We start from the raw sequence: 24,990 nt of genomic DNA, 5'->3' as shown, positions 1-24,990 counted from the left end.
TAAGTCAGGTGTGTTAAATTACAACAGAAAAGGAAGAAATCTAAAGTACGTAAAGTGGAGCTATCTGTGATTGTATGGGATGTCAAAAAATTGCCCCCACTCCTTGCTTCACCCCATGGCTTCTATTTTCCAAGCCCTATGGTAGTAATTTGGCTAGACTCTTAGCAATACTTCTGCAAATTTTCCAACTGTGCCTTTTGTCCAGGCTCCCTTCTCTCAAGATCTTCTGCCTCTGGTTCCCTCCAGCCACCATCCAGGGCTGAAAAGATTGACCTTTAACTGAAATTCATCCTGTCTTGTATACATGGTATGTCTAATTATAGATGTAAAGGCCTTTTTGAAGGGATTTTTAATCATTATTAAGCAGTGGCAGAGATATAGCTGTGTTTATGAGGTTATGGATGTGCATACATGTGCACAAACGGGGTCCTAAAATCACTTTCAGGCTATAGGCACACTGGAACGTAAAGCCAAAATGCCTACGAGTCATCTGCTACTGTTATTATCACAGACTGATTTCCCACATTTTGATGCAAGTTCCTTTTTGAACATTTATTTCCTAGTAGAATATTCACAGCTTCTTCTTTTCTAAAAGTTCATTATCTACATTAGTTTTTCACCAAGCACATGTACAGTATTCATGAAACATTTTGCCAGATGTTAGGAGAAGTGGTTTAGGGAGTCTCCTATGAGGTCTCCAATGGCACACAGAGAATGTGATTTGGCAGCTACAGCAAAATTGTTCATTACATTCAGGGAAGCATCAGAATTTTAGCTGATAAAAAAGCAGAAGTAGTAGTTGCAGATGTAAAATAAAATTAATGTTTATTACAATAAACTACTTATTTAAGATTTATTATTTGAAGGAAATAGGAACTGTCAAACAATATTCCACTATTATCCTGTGACCATAAGAACAATGAGACAGCTGTAAACCAAATTTACTTTTTAGATAATACTCATAATGGGTTAAAATAAGTTTAAGAAAGATTTATCTAAAACACTCAGAAGATGAATACTTCCTAAAATAGAAAAATGTCAAAAATTGGAAAGAAACACATCATTCAAAATAATTCTGAAATAGATAGTAAATGGTTATTTTCGATAGGTTAGATAATTAATAAAACAATGGAAATTTAATGCAAACATGCATGAGTAAAAAACAAAATTAACATTTATATGGACCAATGATGCATCCAATGACACCCAGTGCTAGATATTTAATATTCAGAAATAGAAATAATGTATTAAAAAGAAAGATGGAATCATTAATCCCTTTGCCCACTAGCTACATGAGCTTTGGCAAATTACTTAGACTTTCTGACACTCTGTCTGCTCATTTGTAAAAGGGAAATGAAGCGCCTCGAATGCAGCAGACACTTGGAAATGGTAACTAATATTATTAGCTAAAATAACAGTTATTGGATATCAAGAGTTTATTGTGTGCCAGGCACTTTGATAAAAGCTCCCAATGGATTATCTTATTTAGCTAGTAGGGGTTATACTGCTGGGTAATACTGAGCACTTATAGGATGTCAGATAGAGGAGTGATAAAATTTTAAAATCTATGATAATGAGTTGTAAGAAAATCAAGGAGATTTTTCTAAGAAGATTTCTACTTCTTAGGAAAACATGTAGACACTGCATGAGTAGAGAATGAGGTTTCATTGGTTTAAGGCCCAAAATAGGAAATAAAATTATCTATTTATGGTATGATTGGAAATCAGGGAATGGCTGATCTAAAGGCAGGAGTTTAAGCATTAGAATTGTTTAAGTATTAAAACACTTGCTGTGTAACACACATTACTTTATTGTTATCTCAGCTCTTCTCAGTTCCATTAGATTAATTGAGAGTTGATTAGTGAAAATTGATATGCAATTATAATAATGTCCATAAATATGTCAGGATAATTACACTTGGCAGATCTACTTGCAAATGCATTGCTTCTATTTGTAGTTTTGGTAACAACTGACATGATTCTCACTGGCTGTAGAACAATCATGATAGATTCTTAATTCTACATTCTTCTTTTACACCAATGAAAAACCATTTCTGTATAAAGACTCAAAGAAAAGATCATTACAAGAATTTCTAAGACACTTTAATAGACAGTATTTTTTAAAAATTATTATTATTTCTTAAGACATGGCCCTTAGCATTTTTTCCTTCATTTCAACCCTGGTGAATCTGATGATTATGTGCCTTGGGGAGGAATAACATGGGGAGAAATGTCAGATATAGGTGACAGGGGGATGGAGGCAGCAAGCCACATTGCCATGTATGTACCTATGCAACAATCCTTTATGATCTGCACATGTACCCCAGAACCTAAAGTACAGTTTAAAAATTATCTACTCTATTTAGTCTGGTGTCCAAATTGTAATGCTCACACACCAAGAACATTGCACATGATGGCATACTTATGCCTCTTATTCCTTACTGTTGATCAAAATAATATCCTGCTAAAATACTACATAAAATCTTATACATCACCATAATGATTCCTCAAAATATTGTTCTCACTTTGCCTTTTTTTGTTTTGTTTTTATGTTTGGCCTGCAATGTTCTTCCATTTAATTCAGTAAGTCCAATACCACCCATTTACACATTAAGTATTCAAATGCCAGCTCCATAAAGTATTCTCCCATCTCTACAGCTCTAGCCAATGTCCTCATCCCATAAACTCCCAAGTTAATTTAAAACTTCACTTAAAGCAGATAGTTCTATCTGATTTCATTGATAGTAACATAGATCCCTTTGTTTCTTTACAAAGCTAGAAGCTCTTAGGGCATGAGATCCACATGTGATGGTTATCCTTCATCACAAGAATAATTTCTTGAGCATAGCATGTGGATGGCTAGGGCCTGGGTAGGACTGCCATGGTCAGTCTTTACTAGGCCTTGTACATAAGTGACCATCCATGTACAGACCGGGTTATCTTTAAATAGCTTTGTTAAGGTGGAATTTACATAGCAAAATATTCATGGATTATCTGTGTATAGTTTGTGATTTTTAATAAATTTATAGTGTTAATAAATTTATAGGCAACCATCATCACCATCCAGTGTTAGAACATTTTCACAGTTCCAAAACGTTTTCTCATGCTCATTTACAGCTAATCTGCTCCTGCTCCTGGTCCTAAGCAACCGTGGATCTGTTTTCTGTTTCTATAGATTTGCGTTTTCTGGACATTTCATATAAATGGAATAACACTATCTGTAGACTTTGGGGTTTGAGTTCTCTCAACTAGCATAATATTTTTGAGGCTCAGCCATGTTATAGGATGAATCAGTAGTTTATTTGTTTTTCATTGCTTAATCATTAACTGTTGATGGGCATTTGGATTGTTTATAGTTTTGCCTATTATGAATAATGCTGTCATAAAATTTGCAGGCAAGTCTTTTGTGGACATATGTTTCATTTCTCTTGCGTAGATTCCTAAGAGTAATATTGCTGGCTTGTATAGTAGTGTATGTTTAACTTTCTAAAAAACTGCATAACTATTTTCCAAAGTGGCCACACCACTTTATAATCCCATCAGCAAAGTATGAGCATCACAGTTACTCCACATTCTTGCCATAATTCTGTCTTTTTTTATTACAGCATCTTAAGGGAATGTGGAGTGGATTCTCATTGTGGCTTTAATATGCATTTGCCTAATTACTAATGATGTTGAGAATATTTTCATATGCTCATTACTCATATATCTTCTTTGGTGAAGAATATATTCAACTCATTTGTCTACTTTTTAACTGAATTGTTTTATTCTTGACTGGTAAGAGTACTTTATATATTCCAGATGAAAATCCTCTATTAGATATAATATTTACAAATATTTTCTTCCAATCTCTAATGTGATTTTCATTTTCTTAATGGTATCTTTTAAGCACTTTTTTTGATTTTGAGAAGGTCCAATTTATGAATTTTTTCTTTTGTGGATTATACGTTTCCTGTCCTATGTAGAAGTATTTGCCTAATGTAAGATGACAAAGATTTTCTTTTGTGATTTCTTCGAGAAATTTTGTAGTTTTAGCTGTTACATTTAGGCCTATAATCTATTTGGAGTTAATTTTTGTGTATTGTGTGGGCCCAAGTTCATAGCATTTTTTCATACAGACGTCCAACTTTGCCAGCATTCTTTGATGAAAAGACTATCCTTTCCCCATTAAATTGCCTTAGCAATTTTGTTGAAAATCAACTGACCACATAGTGGATTCTATTCTGTTCTGTTGATCTCTATGCCTATTCTTACACCAATAGCACACTCTCACGATCACTATAACTTTATAATACAATTTGAAATTTAGTAAAATAATTCCTCCAACTTTATTCTTCTTTTTCAAAATTGTTTTGGCTATTCTAGGTCTTTTATTCCAGATTATACAGATTAACTTATCAAGTTTGTACCTCAATAAAGCCTGCTAAAATTTTGAGAGGGAATGTGTATTGACTTTATAGGTTAATTTAAGAAGGAGTGCCATTTTAACAATATTGAGGCTTCCATTCCATGAATGTGGAATGTCAATTTCTCTCCGCCCTGTTAAGTATTTTTTGGTGTACAAGCCTTACACTTCTGTTCTTAATTTCTTTCTAATATTCCTAAACATTTTATTCTTTTTATGCTACCTGGAATGAAATCGATTTCTCAATTTTATTTTCAGACTGCTAATTTGTAGTATACAGAAATATGATTTAAAAAAAATTTATCCTGAGGCTGTGCTAAACTTATTTAGTAGTTTTTATCTTTGTGTGTGTGCGTGTGTGTGTGTTTCTACATATAAGATCAGGTCATCTGTGAATAAAGACTTTCACTTTTTCCTACTCATTTTGATCCTTTTCTTTCTTTTGTTTCTCTTATTACGCTAGCTGCAATCTCCAGTACAATGTTCAATAGAAGTGGTGAGAGCAGACATTCTTTTTCTAACCTTAGGGGAAAAGCTTTTGGTGTTTTATATTAAGTATGATATTGACTGTAGGTTTTTTATAGATGTCCTTTATTATTACCAGAATGAAGGAGTTCCCTTCCCTTCTTACTTTCTAGAGAGCTTTTATCATAAATACACATTGGATTTAAAACAATGCTTTTTTACATGTATGGAGATGATGCTATGGGCTGAATATTTGTGTTGCCCCAAAATTCTTATGTTCAAATTCTAATCTCCAAGGTGACGTTATTAGGATGTGGAGCCTTTGGGAGGGGATTACGTCATGAGGACAAAACTCCCAGGAATGAGATTGTGCTCTTATAAGAGACCCCAGAGAGCTAGTTCTCCTTTCCACCATGGAAGGACACAGTGAGAAGGCAAGAGGGCACTGTCTATGACGAGGCAGGAGCTCATCAGACACAATGTGTCCATGATGCTTCATTTGTCAACTTTCCAGGCTCCAGAATTGAGACATAAATTTCTGTTGCTTATAAGCCAATTTATGGAATTTTTGTTATAGCAGCTCAAATAGACTAAGACAGACGCTCACATGGTTTTTATCCTTTAGCTTATTAATATGGTGTTTTATATTAATTTTTTGCCAAGAGGGTCTTGCTTATTGCCCAGTCTAGAGTGCACTGGCTATTCAAAGATGCAAACATAGCCCACTACAGCCTCAAACTCCTGGCCTCATGTAATCCTCCTGCTTCAGCATCCTGAGTAGCTCGAACTACAGGTGCATACCACAGTGCCCAGATATGAATTTTTTTTATTTTTTAAGAGATGAGGTCTCCCTTTGTTACTCAGGCTGGACTGCAGTAGCAAAATCTCAGCTCACTGTTCCTTGAACTACTGAGCTCAATTGATCTCCCTGCCTCAGCCTCCTGAGTAGCTGAAACTACAGGTGTGTGCCACCGTGCCTGGCTTATTTAACTTGTTGCGTAGACAGGATCTCACCATCTTGCCCAAGCTTCTCTCAAATTCCTGGGCTCAAAGATTCCCACCTCGGCCTTCCAAAGTGCTTGGATTACAGGTGTGAGCCACTGCACCTGGCCTTTTTCAATGTAAAATCAAATTTGCATTCATGGTATATGATCTATCCTTCATATATATTACTATATTTGGCTTGTTAATTCTTTATTTGGAATTTTTGTATGTTCACAAGGGATGCTGATCTTGTAATATCTTTGTCTGAATTTGTTATCAGGGTAATAATATCCCCACAGAATAAGTGGAGAACTGTTCTATTTTCCGAAACAGTTTGTGTATGATGGTGTTATTTCTTCCTTAAATATTTGATGGATTGACCCCAGTGAATCCATCCAGACCAGGGCTTCTATTTGTGGGAAGATTTTCTTTGTGGAAAGTATTAAATTTCTGTACTTGTTATGTCTGTTATGGGTTAAACAGTGTCATCCAAAAAGATATGTTGAAGTCCTAACCCCCAGTCCCTCAGAATATGTTATTTCAAAAGAGGGTCACAGCAGATGTAATTCGTTAAGATGAAGTCATACTGGAGTAGGCTGGGCACTTCAACCTCTAGGACACAGGCACGTGAGGGAACAACGCATGTCAGTGATGCAGGCAAAGACTGAAGTGCGGCAGCTACAAAGCCAAGGAGCACCAAGAAAGGCCAAGGATTGCTGGAAACACCAGCAGCAGGAAAGAGACAAGAATTCCCTCCTTTAGGTTTCAGAGGGAGCATGGCCCTGCCAACACTGTGATCTTGAACTTCAAGTCTCTAGAACTGTCAGATAATAAATTTCTGTTGTCATGAGCCACCTAGTTTGTAATATATGTATTTTTTTTTACAATAACCGTAGAAAATGAAGTCTCTTTGGATTTTTTATTCAGTTTTGACAATTTGTGTCTATCTAGGAATTTGTCCAATTCATCTGCATTGTCTAATTTATTGGCACAATGTTATTTACAGTCTCTTACAATCTTTTTAATTTTGGTTGGTAATGATGTACCTGCTTTGATTCCTAATTTTGGTCTTTTAAACTATTTTGGTCAGCTTAATATAGGCTCATTAATTTTACTTTTTTTTTCAAAAATTGATTTTCATTTTCTCTATTTTCTGTTACTTATTTCATTCATTTGCAACATGATCATTACTTCCCCCTTTTGCTAAAGCTTTAAGTTCTTCCTCTTTTTCTGGTTTTCAAGGTGGAAGTGTAGATTTGAAACTCTTTTCCTTGGTGTTTAAGGAATGAATACCCTTCTGATCACTGTTTTAGCTGCAGTGCGTGACTTCAATATGTTTTCACTTTCATTCATTTCAAAATACGTTCTAATCTGCTTTAGTACTTCTTCCTTGGCCGATAAGTAATCTAATTTCCAAACATCTGGGGAATTTCCAAATTTCTTTCTATTGTCAATCCCCAATTTAATCCATTATAACTAGACAGCATGAACCTTGTATGATCTCAATTCTTTTAAATTTATGAGACTTATTTATGACCTACCATATGGCTACCCTGGAGAGTATACTTCTTAAAAAGAACGTAAAATCTGCTGTCATTAAGTACAGTGGTCTGCACATATCAGGTTGAGAGTCTTGCTCAAGGCTTCTATATACATAGTGATTTTCTGGCTAGTTGTTCCATACATTATTGGGAGTAGGGTACTGAGATATCAAACAACTGTTGTTTGTATATTTCTATATTCAGTTCAATCATTTTTGCCTCATGAACTTAGGGCTCTGTTACTAGGTGCATATACATTTATAATTGTTATATCTTCTCAATGTATTGACCCTCTTAATCAGTATGGAATTTCTGTCTCTAGAAATATTTATTGTAGGCCAGGCACACTGGCTTATACCTGTAATCCCAGCACTTTGGGAGGCTGAGGCAGGTGGATCACCTGAGGTCAGGAGTTGGAGACCAACCTGGCCAACATGGCTAAAACCCATCTCTACTAAAAAAAAAAAATACAAAAAATCAGCTAGGCATGGGGATGGGTGCATGTAGTCCCAGCTACTCAGGAGGCTGAGGCAAGATAATTGCTCGAAATCAGGAGGCAGAGGTTGCAATGAACTGAGATCGTGCCATTGTACTCCAACCTGGGCAACAGAGAGAGACTCTGTCACAAAAAGAAAAAAAAGAAAATAAATATTTCTTGTCTTAAAGTCTATTTCATCTGATATTAGTATAGCCACTACAAATCTCTCATGGTTAATGTCTGCATGGTCTACTGTTAAGTATTGTTGTTCTTATTATCATTATGTTACATGAACCCGTTCTCACTTTTCAGTCCTTAAATTGAGTCTTGAATTATTTGTTATAAATCTTTGATCAGTCTTACACATATTTTAGTATGTTTTGGGTGTAACAGTAATCAATATTTACTTCATTAAAACAATTAGAAATTCAAACAGCTTCTCCCTTTAAAAGATAATCCAGGTGTGTATTTGTTGCCTGGTGTTGTTGGGTGGTATTGTTGCCTGTCATCCTCTCACTTTCTGGCTGGCTTCTGAAAACTGAGAATGGCGCTTGTTTACCTTCCTGCCAGTTTCTGTCATGGATTTGTGAACTGTACAAGGGTTGTTACCACAACTCCTCTGCTTATGTGCAAGCACCACATCTTAGAAACATTCATATAAGTCAGGTGATTTAATCATAGGTATTGCTGCTTTTCTGTAAGCCTTAGTAAAAGTTAAAAAAATTATTTTAGACCATTAAATGTCTCACATATTACACACAATGTGCATACTGCTGCCTCATCTCATGATTGAGATATATACTTTTGAGCATTTAGAAATCATTGATGTATATGGCAATGTAGTCATTACATACCTTTTATGTTAAAGAATTTCTTCTGGCATTGATTCTTTGGTATTTTTAAGCCTTGCTCAGTGAAAGGATGGTGCTAACTGCTTCATATATTAATATTTAAGATATACAGTTATTATCCAAGTGATGTTTGTCAATTTAAATGGGATATGAGCATGTTATAACATGCTCATTTCAATAAACTTAAAAAAAAATCCAGTCTGCTCAACAAATCACATAGGACAAAAGAAAAGGGCATTTTTAAAAAGGTAGATTTTTTTTCTACCTGTCAAATGTCTTCTACTTCTTAAATGTCTATGAAATTTTTCATTGATAATATGTGAAACAGAACATAATTACCTATGTATATTCTTAATTCCTATTATTTCTACATTTTAATGGAATTACTGAATCGAGGCTTCTTAGTTGGTGGCTTCCTTAAAATCACCTCTGTATTTGATGCATTATGATAAAGACAAGAAAATGATGCAATTATAGAAAGGTGTAGAGAGTGATGGAGAATAGAAGATAAGATTAACATTAGCTGAATGGATTCATATGACTGTGGATCAGAAGGATAAATGAGGACTTCTTCCTTTTGAGAAATTACACATTTCCCCCTTTAGGGAAATATAGAAAATGCCTCTATAGACAATTTATTTTTCCCCACATCCATTTGACTTTTCATTTCCAGAAATGCAGTTTCTCATTGTCAGCTGAGCTTTTGGAGTATATTGTTTTTCTAGGAAAGGGGTAACTGATAAGTCTTAAGGAATTATTCAATTTGCTAAGAATCTTCTTTGTCACTTGAAAGTCATATGTACACTCACACCTATGCATGAGCCACATTTTCACTTACATTTCAAACTCCAGAATAAATATCTCTCTGAAGAGTTTTAATACACAATGGCAAAATATAAACTCTTCCGGTTTAGGCAGTATTTGTTTCAGCAGACTATCTAAACACAGCTGCTACAACTTCCAATAAACAAACAGCAACACTAAACCACCTATACTCGGATTCAGCCTTGGAAAAAGAGCATCTTTACCGGATCAGAAAATTCCATACCAAATAAGAAGACAGTTTTTGGTGTTTTTCTTTTTTTTTCCGGATTCTCACTCCGTCGCCCAGGCTGGAGTGCAGTGGAAGGATCTCAGCTCACTGCAACTTCTGCCTCCAGGGTTCAAGCGACTCTCCTGCCTCAGCCTCCAGATTAGCTGAGATTACAGGCGCGTACCACCATGCCTGGCTAATTTTTGTATTTTTAGTAGAGACGGGGTTTCTCAGGTTGGCCAGGCTGTTTTTGAACTTCTGACCTCAGGTGATCCGCCTGTCTCGGCTCCCAAAGTGTTCGGATTACAGGCGTGAGCCACTGCATTCGGTCTGTGGTTTTTTAGAGACAAGGTCTCACTGCTATCCAGGCTGGTCTTAAACTCCTGAGCTCAAGCGAGCCTCCTGCCTCGACCTCCCAAAGTGTGGGGATTACAGGTGTGAGTAACCGCGCCCGCTGTAAGACAGTTTTTATATATCTTATGAAATAAATATAGATAGCACTTGCAACATTTAACTTAGCCTGACTCCTACAACTGAACATAAAACTTGCTCCCGAGTAGCAATTAAAATTGTATCAAATGATCTATTAATCAAAATTCTATGAACTTTAATACGAAACACCTAAAACCCTCAAAATGGGCAAACGCTGCGTGGTGCAGTTCCAGACTCAAGCTTCTGGGAGTGAAAGGTGCACCCCGCGATCTTGCCCTGCTGGCCGGCTCTGGGACTCTGTGATAAGCCGCCCTCCCGCGGTCTGCAGATAGCTCCTGAAGCGGGAGAGCGTCCTTCCCACCCTCCGACTCACAGGCGCTCCGGGCAGCAGCTCCCCAGTCTGCCGCTGCGCTGGGGCCGAGAAGGACGAAGTTTCCCGGCAGAGATCCCGGGCAGAGGCGACCCCCGGGGCAGGCGGCCAGGACCCACTCGCCGCTTCTCCCCTCTTTGTCCTGTCCCTCGAGCGCAGGTCGCTGGTCTGCTTTACGTGTGGTAAGCTGCCAGTGGCTATTTATGGCAGTAAGGAATATTATTATCCACATTGCACATGGAGCTTGGAGGACAGGGCGAGGGTCTACGCTCTCCCTACTGCGCTCTGCCTGCGGTTTTGCCTTGCTGTGCCCTCGCGGCCCCTTTTTGGCCACTGCAGCCCCACGCGGTCCGCAAACAGCAGAACGCGGGCCCACACAACTAGGCATGCGCTGCGGCCGAGCCGTCCGCTTTAAAGCCCTCCCCTCCCGCACCTGGCCGGCAGTTACCCGGGGCGCAGGGGAATTGGGAACGTGCGTGATGACGCACGTGCACGCAAAGACGTGGGGACGCAGGCTGGTCGTAGAGAGCGTGAGTTTCCGCATCTGTGTGGTCTCGCTGCTGTTGTCGGTTCTGCGCGGCGTCTCTCGCGATTTCCCGGGGCTGCGGGCGCCGGCGGCCGGGTCGGGGGCTGCCGGGCGGAGGTCGGCGCCTCCCGGGGAGCTAGGGCGAGGGAGGCGTTGCGGGGTTGGAGGTACAGCCTCCCCGTCCCGGGCAAATCCGAGAGCTAGGAGGGGGTTTCCTGGGACAACTCCACTCGGGTCCCGTCGACGTTGCCCCATCTCCGCCTGTCGGCTCGGGAGCGACGTACTCATACTCGGAGGAAGGGGTTGGCTCTGAGCGAGTATGAAGGGTTCCTTTTGAAAGCAGGAAGTTTGAATCATGCAATCCTGCAATGACGTTGCATCAGTAGCACAGCCTGCAGTTTCAGGTGCCCTCGGGAAAACTTTCAGTTTCTCAGAACAAGCCTAATTCTCACCACAGTAATTAAAGGACAAAAAGTCTACCAAAGTAAACCCTTTCTGCCCAAACCCTAAAAACCTTTGGATAGACCTTTGCAAGAAACGTATCACAGGCTTGTTTTTCCAAACTGAGCATAAACTCTCTTAAAAACTAAGCGTTACTGTCAAAATGAATGATTGCCTGCTTAGTTATGATTCAGTTATCGAGGTGTTTAGGTTTCTTTGCAGTACACCCAGACTTTTTTTCCCCCCTTTGAAATTGCTTGTTAGAAGCCTTTGTTTGATTTCTCACAGTTGTGTGTCTTTTCGGGGATGGTTCTAATAAACTAAAAGCTTCTAGTTTGCTGCGGGACTGGCATCGCTGTGGAAAGCAAGCACTTTTTCCAAGGAGAGTAGAAGTGCATTGGTTTCTAAATAGTCCCAGGACTCTAGCATCAGCATCACTTGGGAACTTCTTGGAAATGCACATTTAGGGGTCTTACCTCAAACTTACCGAATCAAAAATATATTTTAACAAGGCTTTCAGTTGCCTGGATGCTAAAGTTTGAGAATTACTGGCGTAGTGATAACACCCATTGTGAAGTCATATATAATGGAATTTGAATTGAAGTAATTCCTAGATGGAGAAACTTGGACACGTTACCTTATAGGGCTGTAATACGAAAATGCAAGAAAAATGTTTAATGCTTAGTATTTTGTTTACCTCAGCGTTCTCAACTCTGTGTAGTCAAGGTTGTTGGATGCAGGATGTTGAAAGTTATAGCAGTACGTACTCTATTGTAGTATTTTTAAGAATAGCGTTAGTATTCATGTTGAAGAGTAATTTTTGATTCTTTGGCCCTCTGATCTCTTCAGTTTTATTTATTTATTTGGAGACAGTCTCCCTCTGCTGCCCAGGCTGGAGAGCAAGGGTGCGATCTCAACTCACTGCAACCCCTGCCTCTCGGGTACAAGCGATTCCCCTGCCTCAGCCTCCCGAGTAGCTGGGATTACAGGCGTGTACCACCATGCCGGGCTAATGTTTGTATTTTTAGTAGAGACAGGGTTTCACCACGTTTGCCAATCTGGTCTCGAACTCATGACCTCAGGTGATCCCCATGCCTTGTCTTGAGTTTAGTTTTACCTTCTTTTGACCCGGAATTTGGTAAAGACCAGTTGAGAAGTATCGTATCTTAGTGACTTGTAAGCAAAAGCCAAGGCTGAAGATGTTTGTATCCTTATCTTTGTTTCCCATATGTCACACAGCTCCACGATAGCGAAGACGGTATCATGTCTCTCTAGATAGCTCCATTTGCAGGAAGGATCACAGGAGTGCCCTCAACCTCCTGTGTTTTTTGGATGCAGTGTTTTCTTACAACTTTACCTCTTTCAGGGGCTCCGTGTAGGGGGAGAAATAAATACTCAGGATTTAGGGCAGCTGCTCTAAAGCCTAGGTTCTTTGCCAAACCGTGGCCTACACATGTGGTTTTCATTAGAACACACTGCCCCCAAGGCTACACCATGGCTCCTGGATATTGAGAGAGTTTTCACATAAACATGAGTCACTTTGGATGGATTATTACTTCTGCAAATAATTTCATTAGCTTTGCCACCAAACTGGCACTGTCTCATCATGAAATGTTTATTTTTCAAAGGCCTCAAATATGTTTTTGTTCTCCTTATCAGAGAGGCAAATCTCTATCTGTGGTTTTGGGTCAGACAGGCCCTGCTCTGAATCTTGCCTTTGCTACTTAGTGATTGTTTCCATTAGACAAATTAACACCCTTCCCACTTTAATTTCTCCTGTAAAGTAGGAGTCATAGGATGTGCTGCTTCAGGCCATTGAATTAAATGAAGTAATGCATAAAACATGTCCACCTTGTTTTAGGCGTAGAGGCTCAGTAAATGTTGCATGTAGGACAAGGGGAGAAAAAAGGTGTTTATCACCCCAAACCTAACTTTATGCCATTCATTTTATAATATTTTTATAAATGAGGTAATTTTATTACCTAACTCCACTGCTTTTCTTTTTAACCATAAAAGATGAAGAGTCAAAACTTTAACATTATTGTGAATAACAAAAAACAAACACCTGAAAAATGTTAAAACTTTACATGGAAAAAACCCAATCTTGAGTCTTATCGCTGTAACAGAGCAACTTCTATAAATTGTTTTGGATGTTTATGGGAAGGTAAATATCCAAAGGTCGGGGATGGGTAATAAAGTACCTTCTGTTAATGAGGACCAGTCAGCTAGAGAAGGGGGCACTGTTACAGAAAATGAGACCTCATTGAAGCTATGTGCTAAAGAATAAGAAAATGCCGTTAGCCCTGAAATTGCTAATATTTTTTAAAAACACAAATGCTTAATGATAGCAAAGTGAAAACTTTCACATTCTATTTTAAGTGATAACAACATCTATTACATGTATTTTTGTGTGTATATATTGCATATTAATGTCTGAGCACAGAAAATACTTGAAAGAACTCATACTAGGTCATAATTTTGTTTACTTGTCAATGTATTAGAATGTGGTGGGTGGGGGAAACAAGTATAAAATCAAACAATCTGTACATTTATGTAAAGTTAGATAAATACATGTATATGTAAAAGTTCTTTTAAACGATTAAAAACAGAAGTGATTCTTTAAAAGGTAGATTTCCTTTTATGTTGCAGTTATAGTCATGTAAACAGTGGTCCTCATATCTTTTTTCAACAGGGAGCCTCTTAATCTTATCTGTAAACCTCAGGAGCTGAGGAACGTGAAACTCTGTGGTGAAATAGAAATCCTCAGGGCATGAGCTATGCCTAAAAAGTAATGGCATTAAGAATTCTGGTGAGTGGGATTCACAAACTTGTTCTGAAGAGGATTTCCAAGGTTGGCAGCCATGTCACCATATGAATGGCTTCTCATGTGGGGGAGTGAGTGATTATTGAGAAAACAAAAATCTACCTGACCCATACTTTACAAAGTAGGATTCTGTGCACTTTTTTGAGGAATTAGCTTTAAAAAAAATCCGTCCAAGTTGTGACAGCTCTATCACTATTGAAAGCTATTTGATATTTTAACTGACTGTTGTTTAGGATTACAAATGACTCAGGGAAAAAGAAACAGGAAGTTAAAGGAAATGTATTACTTGTGTTTATAGCCCTATCATTTTTTTGTTGTATGAAAGCAACTACTTTATATGGTAAAGTGCTTTTTTAGACAGTTAATTGTTAGTTAATAATGAGCCTTCATAAGAAAAATAATTTCAAATGCTAAGTATTTGTTAGATTGTTGTTAATAGTGGTAGTTAGTGATATTGTCTTTTTCACACATTGAGGAGGGTTTCCTGGTGACAGCTGGAGTGTGGGGGAGGGGTAGTCACTTTCAGTCAACCAGCTGCTTTGTGCAGTATCATGATGGTGATATTTCAAAGCCCATAGGTGATTTTGGCTGTATTCAGGAAAGAAAATCAGATTTCTGGGAAGCAACAGTTAGTGTGCAAGAACCCTTTGGGATCTAGATGATAGCCAACTAACATTCAGGTTTGCATATTGAGGTTATTCACCGTCTAGTTTCTTGGACATTGTTACCTGCACCTCATAATTACACAGCAATAAAGTCTAGTTCTAAGGGCAGGAAAGGCTACTTTAAGGACAGGAAAGGAGAGTGAAAAACTTGGTGTCACAACACGCCATTTCATTTATTTTGACAGTGATTCTAGGATGTAAGTGGAAATTTTTTCCATCTATAGATAAACAGAAACTCAGCAGTACCAATTACATGATTTGTCCAAGGCCACGTACTAATACATGATGACATCCATATTTGACCCCAGATCTTTTGACATTAGCTCCAGGAATGTTGTCATTGCACCAACAGCTGTTTCTCCAGGTGTTAACTTGCTTGTGCATTTTTTAATGCAAAATCACAATATCAGGATAGCAATGAATGAAATAAATATAAATGTTACTTACACTGACTTCGGTTTTATAAATAATATATAGGGGTGTGTTTGTGCACTTGTGTGTGTATATGTGTGTTTTGGCAACTACATATAATTTGGGTTTTTTTTCTTGAATTAAAAGTCTCTTGGACAATACTGTGAAAAAAATTCACTACCTTTTAAAAAATATTACCAATACCAGCAATTTTGGAATTATGTGTGTTGTAATAATTCAGTTATGATTCTAAATTTGAACAAGTGTAGGAATGAATTTTGTGCACACTGCCCATGTAGTCCCCTTGTCTCAACATATTGAAGGGAATTTCTTTTTTTCTTTCAAGACATATTCATTTTTCATTTATTTATTTTTTTGAGACAGGGTCTTACTCTGTTACCCAGGTTGGAGTGCAGTGGTTTGATCTTGACCCACTATAGCTGAGACCTCCTGGCCTCAGTTGATCCTCCCACCTCAGTCTCCTGAGTAGCTGGGACTACAGATATGCATTGCCACACACAGCTATTTTTTTTTTCTTCAACTTTTAAGTTCAAGGGTACATGTGTAAAATGTGCAGGTTTGTTGCATAGGTAAACATGTACCACTGTAGTTTGCTGCACAGATCATCCCGTCACCTAGGTATCAAGCACTGCATCCATTAGCTATTGTTCCTGATGCTCTCCCTGCCTACCCCACCCCTCTGGCAGGTCCCAGTGTGTGGCGTTCCCCCACCATGTATCCATGTGTTCTCATCATTTAGTTTCCAGTTGTAAGTGAGAACGTGCAGTGTTTGGTTTTCTGTTCTCATATTAGTTTGCTGAGGATAATGGCTTCCAGCTTTATCCATGCCCCTGCAAAGGACATGATTTCATTCCTTTTTATGGCTGCATAGAATTCTCTATGTACCACATTTTCTCCATCTATCGTTGATGGGCATTTAGGTCAATTCCATGTTTTTGCTATTGTGAATAGTGCTGCACTGAACATACATATGCGTGTATCTTTATAAGAGAATGATTTCTATTCCTTTGGCTGTTTACCCAGTCATGAGAATACTAAGTGAAATGGTATTCCTACCTCTGGATCTTTGAGGAATCACCACGCTTTCTTCCACAGTGGTTGAACTAACTTACAGTCCCACCAACAGCGCAGTAGCATTCCTTTTTTCTCTGCAACCTCTACAGCATCTGTTGTTTTTTGAGTTTTTTATAATAGCCATTCCGACTGGCATGAGATAGTATCTCATTGTGGTTTTGATTTGCATTTCTGTAATGATGAGCGATGTTGAGCTTTTTTTCATGTTTTTTTTGGCTAGATGTATGTTTTCTTTTGTGAAGTGTCTATTCATGTCCTTTGCCCCACTTTTTAATGGGCCTGTTTTATTCTTCTAAATTTGTTTAAGTTCCTTGAAGATGCTGGATATAAACCTTTGTCAGATGGATAGATTGTACAAATTTTCTCCCATTCTGTAGGTTCTCTGTTCACTCTGATGATAGTTTGTTTTGCTGTGTAGAAGCTCTTTAGTTTAATCAGGTTTCATTTCTCAATTTTTACTTTTGTTGCAGTTGCTTTTGATGTTTTGGTCATGAAATCTTTGCCCATGCCTATGTCCTAAATGGTATCACCTAGATTTTCTTCTAAGGTTTTTATAGTTTTAGGTTTGACATTTAAGTCTTTAATTCATCTTGAATTAATTTTTGTATGTAGTCAAAGGAAGGGTTCTAGTTTCAATTTTCTGCATATGGCTAGCTATTTTTCCCAGTACCATTTATTAGAGAATCCTTTATTGCTTGTTTTGGCTAGGTTTGTCAAGGATCAGATAATTTTAGGTGTGCAGTCTTATTTCTGAGTTCTCTATTCTGTTCCATCAGCCTATGTGTCTGTTCTTATACCAGTACCATGCTGTTTTGGTTACTGTAGCCTTTTAGTATAGTTTGAAGTCTCGTAGTGTGATGTCTCCAGCTTTGTTCTTTTTGCTTAGAATTGTCTTGGTTACTTGCGCTCTTTTTGGTTCCATAGAATAGTTTTTTTCTAATTCTGTGAAGAATGTCTTCTGTGTTTGATCATAGTAGATAAGTTTTTGATGTGCTGCTGGATTCAATTTGCCAGTATTTTATTGAGGATTTTTGCATTGATGTTCATCAAGGATATTGGCCTGAAGTTTTCTTTTTTGGTGCTGTGTCTCTGCCAGTTTTTGGTATCAGGATAATGCTGGCTTCATAGAAGGAGTTAGGGAGGAATTAGAAAGTTTAATGGGAATAGCATTGAATCTATCAATTACTTTGGGCAGTATGGCCATTTTGATGATATTGATTCTTCCCGTTCATGAGCATGGAATGTTTGTCCATTTGTTTGTGTCCTCTCTGATTTCTGTGAGCAGTGGTTTGTAGTTCTCCTTGAAGAGGTCTTTCACTTCCTTATTGGCTGTATTCCTAGGTATTTTATTTTTGTAGCAATTGCGAATGGGAGTTCATTCAGGATTTGGCTCTCGGCTTGCCTGGTGTTGGTATATAGGAATGCTAGCATTTTTTGCACATTGATTTTGTATCCTGAGACTTTGCTGAAGTTGCTTATCAGCTTAAGAAGCTTTTGGACTGAGATGATGGGCTTTTCTAGATAAAGGATCATATCATAAGCAGACAAAGATAATTTCATCTCCTCTCCTCCTATTCGAATACCCTTTATTTCCTTCTCTTGTCTGATTGCCCTGGCCAGAACTTCCAATACTGTGTTGAGCAGGAGTGGTGAGAGAGGGCATCCTTGTCTTGTGCTGGTTTTCAAGGGTAATGCTTCTAGCTTTTGCCCATTCAGTATTATATTGGCTGAGGGTTTGTCGCATATGGCTCTTATTATTTTGAAGTATGTGCCTTTAACACCTAGTTTATTGAGTGTTTTTAGCATGAAGGAATGTTGAATTTTATTGAAGGCCTTTTCTGCATCCATGAGATAATCATGTGGTTTTTGTCTTTAGTTCCGTTTATGTGATGAATCACATTTATTGATTGGTGTATGTTGAACCAACCTTGCACCTGGGTGATGAAGCCAACTTGATCATGGGAGATAAGCTTTTTGATGTGCTGCTAGATTTAGTTTGCCAGTATTTTATTGAGGATTTTTGCATTGATATTCATCAAGGATATTGGCCTGAAGTTTTCTCTTTTGTTGTTGTATCTCTGCCAAGTTTTTGTATCAGGATAATGCTGGCTTCATAGAAGGAGTTAGGGAGGAGTACTTCTTTTCAATTGTTTGGAATAGTTTCAGTAGGAATTGTGACTGCTTTTCTTTGTACCTTAGTAGAATTCAACTGTGAATCCATCTGGTCCTGGACTTTCTTTGGTTGGCAGGCTATTTGTTACCATCTCAATTTCAGAACTCATTATTAGTCTATTCAGGGATTCAGTTTCTTCCTGGTTCAGTCCTGGGTGTATGAATGCAGGAGTTTAGCCATTTTCTCTAGATTTTCTAGTTTATGTGCATAAAGGTTAGTAGCTAAGTGAGCTCTTAGGGTTTGGGCAGACTTGGTAGATGTGGAAAACTCTTCAAATTCATGCTCTGAGAACCAGCTCCAAAAGTTGTTGGTCACATAGTTTCTCAGCACAAGTTTTAAATTCCAGGGGAAGAGTTATTATTCCAGCTTTGGTCACTATCACCTGGGCTCAGTATTAGAAATGGCACCTTGATTAATAGCTGCCCCACCCCCACCCAAAGACCACATCCAATGATAGTAGGAGACAGATTCTTGTTTCTGAAAGAATGAATTGTTGATGCTGTGCAGGCAAAAAGCCCTAAGCTGTTGCCTAACACCTAATAATTTGTGGACATCCCATGTGGTTTGTGGTAACATAACATGTATTTGAAGCGTGGTGTACTTTCCCCCCTTTTCACTGGTTGTTGTGCAGGGACAACTTGAGTTACATGAATAATTCACAAACAGTTCTTACACAGAGATTAATTTAAATCAGAGCAGGGAGTAGTGGTAGCTCTTATTTTTTTCATTGACATTAGGTAGACAAAGAAATGGTGCAGAGTAAACCTGAGAATGAAACCACTTAAATCTTCTTGAAGGAGCAATCATGGGATGCTGGCATTGTTGTTCCCTGTGTGCCTCCTGGTTTAAAACCCTAGGTCTGAAGGGCTGTCAGTTGGAGAACTTTAATGAGCCCTCATTACACTAAACCTTGTGGTTTCTGAGAGAATAAACTGGTTTATGATTGATACTGGAAATCATAAATGGTGATGGGTCAGAATTGGAGTTGGCACTAATTTACCTAGCAGTGGGGCAAAATTTAAGATCATATACAAAATCTAGTAGTTTCATTTTTTAGCCATTATTTTTTATGTATAAATATAGTCTAATCATTTGTTAATACTATATAACACTTTTAAAAGGTGGGGAAAGAATTTTGCCAGCTGACACTTTTTTTTTTTTTTTCCTAAAATGGAGGCTCATTAAATTCTCAAATTATCAGAGAATATTGACAGAGATCTTGGTTTGAGGTTTTACATAAAATTTAATGAAAAAAAATAATATCTGCTTTCAGGTTTCTTCTCTATATTTGTTATACTTTTAAAAAATGTATGTGTAATTTAATCACATGCAGCTTTAAAAAAATGTAGGGTCACAGAAAGTCTTGGAAAATGCTAATTACTATGTTATCAAAAACACTTTAAAACTATTTTAAACCTTAATTTATTTGTTTATATGGGCAAAACCACTGTCATGTAACAATTTGTGATTTTGTATGTGTGTGTATACATACACACACACACACACACATATAATCCCATTTAATCCTCATGAAACCAAATGAGCCTATGTTACCTTCTTTTACAACTGAGACTCTGAAGGTTAACTTTCCTAATGGCACATGGCTGGTGTATGGTAGAGCCAAGGACCATACCTTTAACTGCCGTCCTTTACTGCATATATTAATATTGCTACCCCATATATAATTTTGACAAAAAGCACTGGGACATTTTTTTTCCCAAAGCCCATCTCTTTACTCTCAGTTCCCTGACAACTTCTGAAACTGTTAAAATGTGTTGTATTATCCATCATCTTGTGCTTCTGTTTGCTGTGAATGTGGCAACAGCTCCTGTATTGCAGCAGTGTGCCCTGTGAAGCTGTTTGTCTTTTATGTCTTAGAGCAGCCTAACAGCCTTTCATGTGCAGTTCAGCAAGATTGCTTTTCATTTAACAAAGCTGAGTGTTGCTTTCTAGGTGAAAAATAATTAAATGCTTTTAAAGGTATATTTGATTAACAGGAAGCTGATCTGCGTAAATTAATTATAACTGTAATGATGTCATAGCCTTGTCTTTTGTTATTAACCAGGTAATTGACCAGAAGTTTAGAAGCTTATTGTAACTGACAGTTAGTAGTTTGACCTTGTATGCTGTCTGGAAGTGAAACATGCACAATGAATGTAAATGCAGTTTGTTCATTGAGCTGCATGTGTTGTCAGAACATCTGATCTTGGGTTCTTGTTTTAATTCTTCCGTTACCTCTTTGCTGAAATTGGTGGTCAGGATTATATACTCATAGTGAATACTATACTTATTTCTCTTACTGAAAGCATCTGGCCAAGCACAAATGTTGCTTGTGTCCTTGGATAACTATAATCAGACATGAAACCTTGGCACATTTAGGACATACAGTCAAGTAAACAAATGCCAAAATTAAGTTAATCTCGTTTTTTAAGTCTGTATGAAGGATAGTAAAGCAACTTTGATAGAGAAATCAGAAAAGGAAAAATAGAAGCATAGTTGATAGAGGATTTTTCCCCTCTCATTCTAATTTGTCTAAGAAAATGAAAACCGTGTGATATTTTGAATATTTGAGTAGTGAGAACTTCTAACTTGGTAGTTTTGGTTAAAGAATGGAAGCGTAGTCCAGGCATGGTGGCTTGCGCTTGTAATCCCAGCACTTTGGGAGGCCAAGGTGTGTGGCTCACCTGAGGTCAGGAGTTCAAGACCAGCCTGTCCAACATGGTGAAACCCCATCCCTACTAAAACTACAAAAATTAGTTAGGTGTGGTGGTGAGCGCCTGTAGTCCCAGCTACTTGGGAGGCTGAGGCAGGAGAATCGCTTGAACCTGTGAGGCAGAGGTTGCAGTGAGCTGAGATTGCACTATTGCACCCTAGCCTGGGCAATGAGAGCAAAACTCCTTCTCAAAAAAAGAGAATGGAATTGTAAGAGTAAACATGGAGACATGGAGTAGAAGTGGGATAATAATGGTTGACAACCAGCCATTATTAAATGTTTAAAAAATATGTAAGTACTATGTATGTAAGTAAACATGGCATTTTACCTTCAAAAGTCCTGACTTTTGCTTGTGGAGGTAGTTCTCAGGATTGTAGCTTGTGAATTTTTGTCAAGTAGTGGAAGGAGGGTTATCTGAAATTATATAGAAAGTTGTAACTGCACGTGTAGGTAGGTATAGCTCATAATGTACTCCGTGAGCTGGGGAACTGATAGATGTTTGAAATGTATAAAATCGCTCATTTTGTTAATTTCTATGCAGTTTGCTTCAGCAGGTTGCTGCAGTTTTCTGCATACATCAAATGTGAAATTTGTACTTTGCTCAAATTACTCCCTAATATACAACCTGCATTTGAGCAAATTTTTTCATTTCAAAACAAGCATTATAGCAGAGCAGAATGGAGCATACTAATTACTTCTACTTCCCCAAACATTATTGTATTTTATGTCTCTGTGGTAATAGCACATCATGCTATTTTCTTCAAATCCCTTTCTTTTCTCCAGTTTTTATCTTTCAAAGCCTGGCTGGGGTGAGGAGACAGGGAATTCCCTAAGGCCTTCTCTGAATTAGACTGACTTAACATTTTCTATATTGACATATATTTTTACATTGTTTGCCCGTTTCCAAAAAGTATCTGTTTTAGATGACACAAAATAGTCGTGTAGTAAAGAAAGAAAACAACAAACCCAAACGGTTGAGTGGCTCTCAGCAGAGGAAAGCATAATCATTTATTAGGCAAACTTAAGCTTTTTCTAGCTCTGATGGGGTTTTGCATGAGAAACATTGTGTGAATGGTGTTTCATAACACTGTGAAGATGATTCTTTGGGTGAGATCTATGTCGAGGCCTCTCATATTAAATTTAATCTCTGCAAACGTCATTCTACAAAGGGAAAATGATATGAACTGACCATGCAGCTTTCAGTGATCTGGCAAAACACAGGGATATAGTGATCTTTTATACTAGTAATTCTTAAAAGGCAGAAAAGCAGTTTTTGCCTCTCTGTGGCTTCTCTCTCAGAGTAACCTTGCTTTGCAGGGTAGGGCTTAGGGGTGAAGGAAAGCCAAGCATAGAACGCCTTGCAACCCCCCAACCCCCATAGTCCTGCCATCCAGAATCCTAGCCAGCCAGATGCCTGTCTCTGGTAGGAGAATGTTGGAGAAGCTACGGGTGCTTTTGTTCCTCAGCTTCTCTATTTGTATAGAATATATTCTAAGATGAGAAAAATGACATTTGCATGATTGTTACTTGTTTTTAACTTCATTTTAAAAACTGATTTTTTTTTTAAGCTGTGACTGTGATAACGATTACTGAAAGAAGTTGGGTATTTGAACATTACTTGGTACTATTCTCTATAGTATTCTGTGCTATATAGATCTACAAATTGACTTGTCCTGAAGAAAACAATTACAATTGATGTAGAGTATAAGTTTTACATAGTGAGATTTTGTATATTTGAAATGTTTTAAAAATGCATGAATGTTTTGTGTAATGGAAGTCACCATTTACCTTTCTTGGGAAGGACTATTCTTTATGCCAAGATGACGTTCTCCCTAATTTTTTGGTAGTGAAAGTGTCATATCTTATTAGAAGACAGTGGGGTTGACTTCTGATCTCAGCTCTGACACATAAAGGTCTTGGAAGTCGTCATCTGTCACAATAAGAAAAAATTTGGACAAACTGAAAATCAAATACTTTTCTTAGGTCCATCAGGTAATTGAGGTCACAAGTCAAATCACCACCTTGAAATCTGGAGAAAGGCTAATATAAAAAATCAGCCAAGATCAACTTACAGGAAGCCACTAAAGGCAGTAACCAGTAGGGACACTTAAATGGTAATTTTGCTGAGTTGCTGCAGTCTTAGTATAGACTAGCTTGAGAATTAAGAACTCTTTTCTGCAGACAAACTGGACCACAGTTTCATTTTAAGGATAGTCTTGGGAATGAGATTATTTTGATTAAAATCCCTGCTTATCTATAAAATCGTTAATAACAATACCTACTTTATAAAGTTTAGAGATCGAATAGGGTAATTATGTGAAGTTTGAGAGCAGTACTATTACAGATTAGCTAGAAATGTGGTTGTATATCATTTTGGCTGGTGGTTTGACTTTTCCTTTTGTATTTTAAAATAACTATAAATCAGTAGCAAAATGGTATTTCTTTTTCAGTCATTAAAAAAATAGCTGTGATTTATTGAATGATCACTGCAGCCTGGCATTATTCTAAGAATTTCAGTGCTTCAAGATATTTAGTTTGTTTAAGAACTTTAGGATTAGTTTTAGCTATTATTATTTCTCCATTTTACATGGTGGGAAACTGAGGTTTAGATTAAGTGACATGGGCAAGGCCACATAGCGCTTAATGCTAAAGCCAGTCAGTAGGACCAATTTAGGTTCAAGAGTGTATGCTCTCAAACTCCAAGGTATAAGGAAAACACACCATTTGTAAGAAATGATGAAGGTTCCCTGGTGATATCCTGTTGACACCAGTGGAACAAGCGTATGTGCAGGAAGCATTTGGGAGGTTAGTGAGCACTGGCATGGACAGGGAGCCTGTCAGGAGGGAGGCAGGTCAGGAGCTGGCTTTGAGGATTGGGAAGGAATTGAATGGGCTGATAGAGGCAGGTATGTGTCTCAGGCTAGGGTGTGATGGTAGCGTTGCCCTCAGGCTCTGCTCACATGTCTTGCCCTTTTAAGGGACATTCCAGCAGGCTTTTAGCCTCCAGATTCTGCTTTTCTTTGACCAAGTGCTTTCTCTGGCCCTTGATGCCCTCTTTGCCTTCTCTGGCAATGCAGAAATGCCAGAGATTCAGGGCAGACTCCCTTGCCCTGTGGGTATAGCACTGAGGCATATATCTATATCTATACTAGCTTTCAGAATTCCCAAGTGAGATTAAGCTCTGGTTATTCACAGTGGCCGCTCTTTTGAGAATATATATATATATATATATATATATATATATATACAGCTAGTGCTTAACTTACGACCACGATTGGTTCCGACAGACTGATCATAACATGATTTGGTTGTAAGTTGAGTAGGCTATATGTACAGTACTGTGAAATGATGTTATAAAAATCTTTAAGTCATATTTTATCATAATTTTCTTTCATTATTGTTATATATCATAATTTTCTTTGTTCATTTTATGCCATTTGTATCATCTCTACACCATTTTGTTTCTTATTTTTACATTCGTCAGGTTTAAGTAAAAGACTGCATTACCGGTACAACTGGTTTAATATTTGCAAAACATACAAAATTACAAAATACAGGTGCATACAAAAATACAAAATACAGGT

General features: G+C 37.8%; 1 protein-coding gene across 5 annotated transcripts in view; it reads left to right on the top strand.

Annotated features, from left to right (window-relative positions):
* The first annotated feature begins 10,939 nt into the window (after positions 1-10,939).
* Positions 10,940-24,990, top strand: part of RHBDD1 (rhomboid domain containing 1) — a 166,812-nt gene continuing 152,761 nt past the window's right edge. For 4 of the 5 annotated variants that reach the window (XR_004268941.1, XM_032277635.1, XM_032277633.1 and 1 more), the window contains exon 1: positions 10,940-11,088. The gene's annotated coding sequence lies outside the window, so the exon portion shown is untranslated. Of the gene's footprint in view, positions 11,089-12,538; positions 14,335-24,990 lie in introns of those variants that run through there. The other variant, XM_032277634.1, reaches the window with a different exon arrangement.

This window comes from Sapajus apella, unplaced genomic scaffold (assembly GCF_009761245.1).
Source record: "Sapajus apella isolate SASKATOON/1434 unplaced genomic scaffold, GSC_monkey_1.0 scaffold10, whole genome shotgun sequence".
NCBI classification, from domain to species: domain Eukaryota; kingdom Metazoa; phylum Chordata; class Mammalia; order Primates; family Cebidae; genus Sapajus; species Sapajus apella.
Note: the sequence above shows the minus strand (reverse complement) of the source record. Positions and strands in the feature narration are given on the sequence as shown.